The sequence below is a fragment of the Marmota flaviventris genome, chromosome 1, assembly GCF_047511675.1.
Source record: "Marmota flaviventris isolate mMarFla1 chromosome 1, mMarFla1.hap1, whole genome shotgun sequence".
Taxonomy (NCBI): Eukaryota; Metazoa; Chordata; class Mammalia; order Rodentia; family Sciuridae; genus Marmota; species Marmota flaviventris.
In genome coordinates this window covers 201,421,378-201,431,432 of record NC_092498.1, presented here as the reverse complement: position 1 = coordinate 201,431,432, position 10,055 = coordinate 201,421,378, and positions in this window count along the sequence as shown.

Genomic DNA, 10,055 nt, shown 5'->3' with positions numbered 1-10,055 from the left:
CATTATTTGGGCTCTAGTAATGGCCTACTTTCATTGAAGTAGATCTTCTGGCCTTACCTACAGATGCTTAGACCAGTTGACGGAGCCAGTAAGAGCTGTCTCCACACCATTCCCAGTCCTTACCGTGGTCTGCTTTCTCTGCGTTATCCTTTGCCTTCCTAAAAATCTTCCTTTCCTTTCATTTAGGAAGCAAATCCCCTCTATCTGTATCCATAGGTGCAAAGAAAGACCAAAGATACAGAAGGTTCTTCACTTTGACCCTTTGTTAACACTCAACAGAGGTCACTCGTCACAAGGTGACCTTCTCCCGATACCATAAGCTCACATCAATGCTTTCCAGATTCCAGATAAGAGATCAAAATCAAACTTAGTCCTTTGTGAAAGATGCTTTTTCGTAAGCTTAACATGAGGAGTCATCAGAGTAGAGGTGATGTGAATTCTTGAGAGGAAGCCCTGTGCTAATTTAGAATTCTTTGAAGTCTCAGGATTCAAAGTGAACTTGTTTAGGACTGAAAACTTTAAAAATGGAAATAGAGAACAGTGATGGGGCTACCTGGAACCCATGGTTTGGTAGAAGACAGTTGGGTCAGGAAGTACTCCCCATGGGATGCTCCCAGGACAAAGGGTAGGTGGGGGCAAGAACTTAGGTACTAGAGAAAGAACATGGAAGATCTCTCCAGGGAGGCCTGAATGACAGGTTTTTCCACTCCAGCTTCTATCTTCTAGGGCTCTGGGTTGTACCCACTAGCTACATAGGCGATTGGGGACAATGTTAGGCATGTCAGGGTGAAGTGCTGGGTAAACCTACTTCAGTGCTCCGGCATGTAATGACTTCCAACTTGTCATCAGAGTTGAGTTATAGAACTGATTAATGGCTACTTTGAAAATCAGCATGCAGCAAAATACTCAGTTCCCAAATGACAAGGGGGCAGATGCTAAGGCTCTAGGCACTAAAAAAACAGCAAATGTTCCCCTTCTGTGTTTTTTTAAAAAAGAGTAGGAGGATGGAGAAGTGACTTGCAAAGATTCGCTGCTCTTGAAAATTTGGTCTTTACCTTAAATCACCCAACTTGATTCCCGTGCTGCCCAGCCTGTAGGGCTTTGGCTTGAAGCTGCCTAGACATCTGAGAAAATGCTTAGCTTCCCGACTGCTGTAAGCCATGGTGGCAAACGTCCCCCTACTGATGGATCATTTCTATACAGGATTTGTTCTGTCACGCCCACAAGTGCCTAGTACAGAGTGTGGCTCCATGTCTATAGCCAACTGTCCACCTGACTCTTCTTTCCTGAGTCAGTTCTTCCAGCAGAGGGCTGGCAACATCACTTGGCAGAAAGAGGGCAGTACTTGTGTACTTTGCTGTTGGCCAGTCATCTATTTCCTAATTTGCCAGGTTCAGCATCTACTTCATCTGTTGATGTGGGGTGTGAATTGGTTTTCTGTTACTGTTAAAAATTACCCAAAATGCAACAGTTTGAAACTTTTAAATCTTCGTTTCTAAGGGCCAGGAACCTAGGAGTGGCTTATGGGCTGTGGTTCAGAATTCCCCTTGAGATTGCATCAAGGTGTCACCTAGACTTATCTCAAGCCTCTATTGAGGATGAAGAATCTGTTTCCACCATCACCCATGTGGTTGTTGGTCTGAGGGTCTCAGCCATGTGCTGATGGTTGTCAGGAACCTTTACTACCTCACTGCTGGGGTCTCTGTCTCTGCTAAAATTGTTCACACATGGAGACTGGCTTCTCCCAGAGTGAGCTATCAAAGAGCTGTTTTTTTTTTTTTTTTTTTTAAATAACCTGGTCCTAAAAGTAACTGACATCACTTTTGCCATGATATTGGTCACACACAGAGACCAATACTGTTACACTGTGGAGTGTCTACACTAGGGCACAAATACCAAGAAGGGGAGAATTGGGGGGTTGTCTTAGGGACTGCCTATCATAGTGACCATTCAAGAGGAGTTAGGCTCAGATCTTCATCTTTAATCCTTCTCTAGAGAATCCAGGTTCAACCTCAGTCCACCCAGATTCATGAAAAATAATTTATTTTGAGCCTCCATTCTTCTGAGTCTTAGGAAATTTCGACTATACTTTCCTGGGGAGCTAAGGTATTGGGAAGGATCTCCTTGAGTTTGAAGAACTTGTCTCCTCATTTTCCCATTATGGCATCGTGGGGCCTCTGCTTATAGGCTGCAGTGGGGAAGTATCTGGGCAGCCATAGAGAATCTCAAGTGCTTGGATGCACCATGGCAGGTGGGTCCTCTCTGGGGTTGGGATACTTTCTGGGTTGCTCTTCCTGGGAGGATATAAGGAGCAGGCTTCTCCTGCCTTGGGCCTTCAGACTTTTATGATTGTTTTATTTTCATTGTCTGGAAAAAGCTCTTCCTAGGGTAGTCTCAGTTATTGCTTTTGAATTGCTATTCATCTTCACCTTCAGCATCTCTAGAAAAGCCAGATGCAACCTCAGTCCATAAACCCAAGTGTATGAAAAATCAACTTTTGAGTCTCCATTCTACTGGGTTTTAGGAAACTTGAGCTTCATTCTTTCTTGGGGGAGCCAAAGTATTGGGAGGGGATCCCCTCTCCCACTTTTTTTTTTGGTACCAGGGATTGAACCCAGGGGTGCTTAACCACTGAACCATATCCCCAGGTTTTTTTTTTTTTTTTAAACTTATTTAAAAACAATGTCTCAGAGTTGCTTATGGGCCTTGCTGAGTTGCTGAGACTGGCTTTGTACTCATGATCCCCCTGCTTTAGCCTCCTGAGCTGCTGGGATTATAGGTGTGCCCCACCATGCCTGGCTAGGGATCCAAATTTTTTGACCAGAATACCTTTCTTGAGGATTCTACCCTTATCTTCATGGGTTTAGAGTTAAGGCTTAAGCCCTGTGGAGTCCCAGGTTTCTTGTGACATCAACTTCAGGGCAAGGAGCACAGGGATGCCTGTATTTCTTTCTTTCTTTTTTTTTTTTTGGTATTAGGGATTGAACTTAGGGGCATTCAACCATTGAGCCACATCCCCAGCCTTATTTTGTATTTTATTTAGACACAAAGTCTCACTGAGTTGCCTAGTCCCTGGCTTTTGCTGAGGCTGGCTTTGAACTCACAATCCTCCTGTCTCAGCCTCCCAAGCTGCTGGGTTTATAGGTGTGCGCCACCGTGCCTGGTGCCTGTATTCCTGAAAGGTGAACATAAATGAAGCAAAAAAGCAGATGAAGCATCCTGTCACACCAGCATGCTTCCTGTGCTCTAGTTGACTGGACTCCAAGCTGCCTGTTGACCCACTTCATGAATTTGTTGTGCTGTCCCCACGTCTGGCAGGTGAACACACACCTACCTATAACTGAGTCTCATCTTTTACACATTGTCTTAAGACCCATCTTTTTTTTTTTATATTTTTTAGTTTTTTTGGCGGACACAACATCTTTGTTTTTTTTTTTTTTTTTTTTTTTTTTATGTGGTGCTGAGGATCGAACCCGGGCCGCACGCATGCCAGGTGAGCGCGCTACCACTTGAGCCACATCCCCAGCCCAAGACCCATCTTTTCTGATCCCTTTCCTGACCTCAAGCTTGGGAGGCCACAATTCCTCATTATGCACTTTACAGCGCTCCCTTGGTCTCTAACTTGCTCAATGTCAATTTAGAGGTCACAGATAGCTGGCTTGTTTGCTGAATTTGCCTAAAGATAGAATTCATGTCATTTTTTCCCATCTGTATTAGATGTCAATTAAAAAAATGGTGACTTCACATAAAACATCACTTCTGGTTTGTACTGAAAAAGTTGTATATGGTCATCGCAGACCTATATCCCTTTGGAACAGGAACTGGCTGGTGCTGAGCACCAGCTGCCCTCTTTAATGGGTCCTGCCTCTCTGCCTGCTTTGCTCTTCGTCACCTGCTAGACCTGTGTATGACTCCTGCTCTAGTTTCCTGTGTAGTTAACTCATCTCTCAAAGCCCAATTGCCCTGCATGCCCTTCTTTTCAATTTAATGATTGCTTAGCCCAGTGGGATGAAGTGGATAGAAAAGAAGAAAATGAAAACTGTCACCTACATATGGAAAATTGTAATAGTCAGCAAGTTTCATCCAGAATCCAAGGGATAAGTAAGCAAGTCTGTGTGATGGAAAATGTCCAATTTATCACTGGTTTATAGCTAATCACAAGCAATACTTTTCCTTATTTGTCTTGATACGTGCATATTGTAACTTGTTTGCATGAGGTGGAAAGCTTCCGTTAGAAGTTCACTGTACTCTCCAGTATGGATCTGATGAGGGAAGCAAGTGCAAAGGTACTGGGGCAAGAGTAGAGGAGGGAGAAAGTAGCAGGAGATGAGGTCGATGTGCTCATAAGAGAGGGGTGATCGGGCAGGTGACAGGAAGTGGTTATATTTTGAATTTGCCACCTGATTGGCATTTGCCTGGGCCCTGTCTGAATGAGGTTCCTCTATCCTTTCTGTACGATGGAGTGGTATAGAGGCTCTGGAAGTTTACTTTGAGAACATTCCCAGAGGAACATGGAAACTACCTGCTTACCTGTCATTCCATTAGCAGAGCCCAAATGTAGGCCTTGACACCCACAATGCAGAATTGGGATGGCCTTTGTGCCCAGCACCCTCAGGAAGATGCAAGAGTTCTGGGACTTATCCAGTGGAGGGGGCTCTTTCCCCATCCCTCTGGTTACACCTGGCAACCTGGCAATGGTCTAGTAACCCATTTTCTTGATTCACAGCCCTCAATTTCCTCCTACCCTGTTCTTTCTGTGCCTTCTGGCTTCTGTTTGTGACATCCCTCTGTCTAGAATGGCTCCAGTCTGAGCCGGTTTGACTTTGGGAGGCTGTTTTGCAAACCAAAATGAAGAGCCTGCTTTGACATGGCTGAAAGGAACACCCGTGAGCGAGCTTCAACAGCGGCAGTTGCTTCATTCAATCCCCGGATACAACACATGCTCCAAATAGAGCCACACATGCCCAGCATCGCGGGCCTTTCCTCCCAGCCACCCAGCAAGAGGCCATTTAATCTCAATTGCTCCCCACAGCGTGGGCCAATTAGAGAGGAAGCCAGCAGGGCAAGGATCACTGGCGAATCTTTTGAGGGAAGGAGACCCCAGGGCTGCCTCGCCAAAGGCTCTCCCCCTCCATTCACACGCTGTGCAAGAATGCAAACCACGCGGCTGCCAGTTGGATGGAGGGCTGCCCCAGAAACGCGAGCTGAGATTCGGTCCAGATGGCAGCGAGAGTGGCAGCGCCACAGAATAGTATCCCCAGGGCTCGAAACTTCCAAAATGAGATTTACAGTTCTGGCCCGCCCCCTTTCGGGAGGAAACACCTGCTCCAGCAGCTCCGGAACGGCCTCTTATTGTCGACTTCTGTGCTGGGATCAGATTTTTTTGCAGCTAACTAGTGCCTGGTGTGAAATCAAAGCTATTTTGAGGTGGGAGGAGTTCTCAACCTTTCCTCTTTTGAATTTTGTGTCTTGATTAATTTCTCCTTAAGCCTTTATTTCCAGGTTCCTTCCACAATTCCTCCCCCTGCTCTAGCTTCCTTTCCTCTAAATTTTCAGAATGTGCAGACCGAACCAGGGCTTTAACAGTGGTTTCCAGTTCCTCCTGCCCAGCCCAATCATCCAGGGCACATAAGGGGCTGGACCAGTTCCCAGGCCACTTAACTCAATTTCTAGGGGCAACGCCCTGGCCGAGGAAGGCAAGTTACCCAGCAGATTCTAACATGCAGCCAAGGTTCAGAACCATTAGCCATATATATAGAAGTGATGCTAAAAGTTGGACTGTTCTGATCAACAGAGGTCAGCTTGATGCCTTACCTGCATGTCTCTAGAAGTGGGATTTGGTCCCAGAGACAAGCAGTGAGGCATCAAATTATTTTTTCTTGGCTTTTTTCTATTATACAAATGATAGAAGTTTATCGAAGATGATTTTGGAGATAGAAAAATCTACAGCCACTCAGAATTGGGTTACTATTTTGGTGTAGGTTTTAATGTATATTTCTTCTTATTTTAATGTACATGGACAAATTAAGTAAAAATGGAATCAACTATACATAGTAATACTTTTAATATCACAAATCCCTTTTTATGTGAATATGCTATATGACATAACTTTAATCAATGGTTTTGTTTAATCAGTCTATTAATGGATTTTTGGGGTTCTGTTTTTTTGTTATGGTAAACACCATGATGGAGGGGAGTGGAGGGAGGGGTAGGACTGTGGGGATGGGAAGGACGGTAGATTGAACCGACATCATTATCCCATATACATGAATGACTACACTACTGGAGTGACCCTCTACCTTGAACAGCCAGAGGAATGAGAAGTTGTACTCTATTTGCATACAATATGTCAAAATGCATTCCACTGTCATATATAACTAATTAGAACAAATTAAAAAAAAATGATGTCTATTCTTGTAGCTAAATCTTTGCTCACATGCATGGGATTGGTCTGGTCTTTTCTCTGTAGTCTTGGGTCTTCTTGTCTCATGACTTTAACATTGTAAGTGCTAACACTCTAAAATTTATGCACATTTCAAATTGCTTTTGTTCAAGAGAAGCTGTTAACGGTGTCCTTCTGGCTGCCCCAACCTCCTTTTCTATCTATCCTCCTCCCCTACATTTGCTTTTCTTTTAAGCTGGAATCGTACATCACCCTTGTTCTTTCTTTCTCCCAGAACAGAGCCTCTCCTCTCCATTGAATTGACAGTGATGCATATTTAATCTTCACATTGTCCTAAATCTATCTACATCTTTCCATTTTCCCATCTCCTAGTCAATTGGTCCTCATTTCTCATTAACTAAACTTTTTACTTGACATCTATCTCTTCTTTACAGTACAGCCATGTTGCATATTTAGGCCCAAGTCATTTATGGCATTTCTGACCTCTGAAGAGTCTCAATGGCTTTCTTGGACCTTCTAGCATAAAATTCAGGACACCTTATGATCCAAGGCCCTGCTACCTTGCCGATCTCTTCATTCTACATCTCCCTTGATGCCTGTCTCTAGACACACTTGTATTCTTCCTGCTGTTACACATGCTAACTCCTCTCCCACCTTGGGACTGGATGCTTGCAGCACAGTGTCCACCTGGTGTCAGAAGCCAGGCAGATGTGAAGTTCATGTTTCTTGTCATGAGAAAGTTCTTTGATCTAGGGTCTTGTTTCTTTGCCCAAGAAAGAGTGGCAGGTTAATTTATTAGCTTGCAAGTAGGATAACATCTCAAAACCTTCATTATCGATACTATCTACTTCCACCTCCTAGGGGATCAAATGTGCTTGGTTGCTCATTGAACACATCACTATTGAACAGATCTGGTAATTCCTAATGTACCATAGTTTCCCCCTCCCCCCTTTCCCTCAGTACTCACTTTCAACTGAGCATTAAGCAGCACTGCATTAAGAAATTTTAGCTTTAGTGAGGTAAATGGGAGAAGCAGGAGTGATAAATTCTGATAAAGTTCCTATTTGGCTTATGTGTAAAGTGGGTGGCTCCTGGAGATGTTGGCTGTCCATGGCTTCTCACCAAGCTAGACACAGGAAAACTATTTAGGAAGTCCAACAGACTGAGAAAGCATTAGCTTGCTTTCCTATATGAATTTTGAAAGGAAGCCAGACACAATTCCCTTTCTGATGGAAAGGGATGTAGTATGCATTTGCCGCTTTTTGCCAAGGGTGCCTGAATTCTCCAATATCTGCTCTTAACCTGTGAGAAGAGATTTGGATTTGAGTACCATCAAAAGTTGTTTTTTCACATTGACATTCTGATGACCTTCATCAGAAGAAATAAGGAAGAATGAACTTTCAATAGTGTATATGATCAGAAGATAGTTAATTAACTTGGCTAAAATGCAAGGTTCAATCAGTTTAAATTTGGGGTTGGAATAACTTGGGCCAAGACTGTGCAGAAATTATCACTTGGGGTGCTATTTCAGTTACTTGGAATTTAAATATACTTTTTCCTCCCTCAAAGGTGACACGTGCTGGATAGTGACTCACCTTATGGGTCTAGACTGACTGAATGCTGCCCAGCGGCCCCTTTGTATTGATTCCCCTTCTTTGGCTAGTATTCCTCTTCCTCCTCCCGGAGAATGCACAAAGGGGAAGATCCGGACTACGGGGGGGGGGGGGGGGGGGGGGGGCCAGGATGGCCGAATCCAGAGATTCAGGTTTATTGTCTGGTTTGAGATAATGAAGGGACAAAGGAGAAATTGTGACAAATGGGAGTGGGGCACACAAATGGACAGCAATACTGGGAAAGGATATAATGTCACTGTTTTCTCAAGATAGCATCTTGGAGCAAGAGAAGAATGCTTAGATAAATGTGGTGCCATGGCAGATGCTGAGAGAAACCCCTGGATCTGCTTTCTCTTTATAAAGAGACTTGAGCTGAAGCCAGAATAAAATTCTACCAGGTTGATTTTTGGGAGGAAAAAAGAGAAAATATAAAAAGTTACCACCCATCAGTACCTCTTTGAACAATTTGAATAATAGGCTGGATTATCATTATTTTATTTTTTTTGATTGTAAACAGTGGTTCCTTTTTGAAGCCCTTTCCTTTTAGCTGGGATGGATATATTGTCCTGTTGTGCCTGGCCAATGAGGATTATATGCTGTTCTATACATGCATGTCATCCAAAACCGGTGATTAAGTAATGAGAATTGACAATGGTGTGCAGGTACCCTGCAGAATCAGGTTGGTTATATATACTTGAGAGGCTACTTGGCATAAAGCTGTAGGGTACTAGGGGTGATGGCTTACCTGAGCTGAAGTTATTTGGACTCACTCGTTCTGTCTCTAGTGAGCACATGTTTTTCAAATTCATGATGTCTAGGACTCTAGAAGCTGTGCCTGGGAGTCGCAGGATCTCCGCTTTGCTATTACAGTGGTGTGCTAGGATATTTACTGTCCTCTGTCCTTTAGCAAAAATTTGGTCCTGGGAGAGGTCTATTGTGTTTCATGACTTTGTCTACCTGAACTCAAATCGATGTGGCTTGTAAAGCACAGTGTTATTGCCATTATCTTAACATTATTTATTCTTAGTCACAGTGTTTAATTCATAGCCATAATGAAGCACTGGTGGAAAGTAGTTCATACAAGAAATATTGCTCTTGAAATGTATGTAAGAAATGGCAATTTCTCAAGTTAGCTTTGAGACACTTTTGGATTCAGAAGTTGCATTTATCTGATCAAGATCTTTATACAGCAGATCAACATTTCTCTCTAAAGCAACCAATGCTAAAGAGAAAATATGGTGAAAATTACTCCAAATTGGCTTTCTTTTTATTGGAAATAAATACTATCCACATCTGTAATGTGTTATTTGTAGAGAAATGACTGCAAATAGCATCCTGAAACTTTCTCCCTAATCTTGTCATTTAACAAAAATCATGATGGTGGGAATAAATATGTATTTTTGTCTTTGTTCCCAAAAATATATACTTGGTCTTGTGTTCCTGGTACACAGCTGCTAAAATCTGGTGGCATTGCCCTAAGTGATAAGTGTCTCTGGTATGCTAATGAGATAACACTTTGCCTAGTAGCTTTTTAGATAGCTTCAGGATGAGTGCTAGTTACCAGAGAGACCAACCACATGATTAGAGGGTTAGAACTCTGCCCCATCGCAGAAACTTGGGTCCAGTGATTTCATCAGTCATGTCTGTGTAAAGTGATCTTCCTAAAGCCCCTAAATGACAGGGTTTGATGAGTTTTCCAGGTTGGTGAATGTATCCACATGTTAAGAGGATGGTCAATTCAAGTTCATGAGGACAGAAGCTGCTGTGCTCAGGGCATAAGGTTTGATTCTTCTGTATCTGTTTTTTAAATTTTTTATACCTTTTATTTATTTCTATGTGGTGCTGAGGATTAAACCTAGGGCCTTGCAAGTGCTAGGTGAACGCTCTACCACTAAGCTACAACCCCAGCCCCTGTGTATCTGTTCTTCTATTGAGTTTCGTCACGTGTTTTCATGATGTTAGTTACCCTTTGGTTTCTATGAGAGGACTCCCTTAAGTATTTTCTTAGGGGCTTGTCTGGTGATGATGAATTTGTTTCT